Below are 908 nucleotides of genomic sequence, written 5' to 3'. Positions count from 1 at the left end.
ATGCGTTGCTCAAAATCATTTCTCTCGTTAGGTTTAATAAAATTGAATCGTACATTATCAGATGAGTGAAAACCGCACCGTTCTATTTATCGATTAATATGAAGGAGAAAGTAATACGTCTAATGTGTCTAAAAACGTAATTCATAATTTTCTATTTCAATGTTGACAAGTTCAATTTCCGTCGGAATATATACCCTTCTCGCTCTGACGCAATGTTATCTTTGCCAATGTAATCTCACCTCTATACTTTATGATGCATCTGAGCTCCTCGTTCTCCCAGGCGACGAAAGGGATTTCGGGAGAATATGCACCAAACTCATCGAATATGATGCTCCGGTGAAAGAACACTGCAACAAATTGAAAACAAAAGCATCGATATATTATAGCTATATCGCATTACACGGTAGGTATCTTAATATAAACCATGCTTCTGCGTATCTGGTTGCACGACATCTCTTTTTAAACTTAGTTTATTCAGCGGAACAAACGTGAAATTTGCCATCTGCAATATTTATTCGGGAATAGTTCTGCTCGCGCAAAAGAAAAATAGATATTATATATAAAAATAATTCATAATATGCACGTCATTGAAATCAAACGCATGGTGTCTGCACGTTTATTTCCACGTTTCGTTCAAACAAATTCTATTTTAGTATTAAAAAAAATTTCACAAATTAGAGAAGGCGAATTCACAAATTAGAGAAATACGTAATGAAAAATATCGATGCGCACCGATCAACTTCAGTTTCATTTGTCAGTTATTGATGATTGTGAATTACGTATGTACAGGATGCATATGCAAACATGTAGATTAAAAAAGCAAGCAGCGCGTATCGTAGAGAAAGTTCCCAATAGAACTACCTCGAAAAATAAAGATAAGTAAATTTTTATTACGCTTCCATGGATTC

This window comes from Wasmannia auropunctata, unplaced genomic scaffold, assembly GCF_000956235.1.
Source record: "Wasmannia auropunctata unplaced genomic scaffold, wasmannia.A_1.0 LD336116.1, whole genome shotgun sequence".
Classification (NCBI taxonomy): domain Eukaryota; kingdom Metazoa; phylum Arthropoda; class Insecta; order Hymenoptera; family Formicidae; genus Wasmannia; species Wasmannia auropunctata.
Note: the sequence above shows the minus strand (reverse complement) of the source record.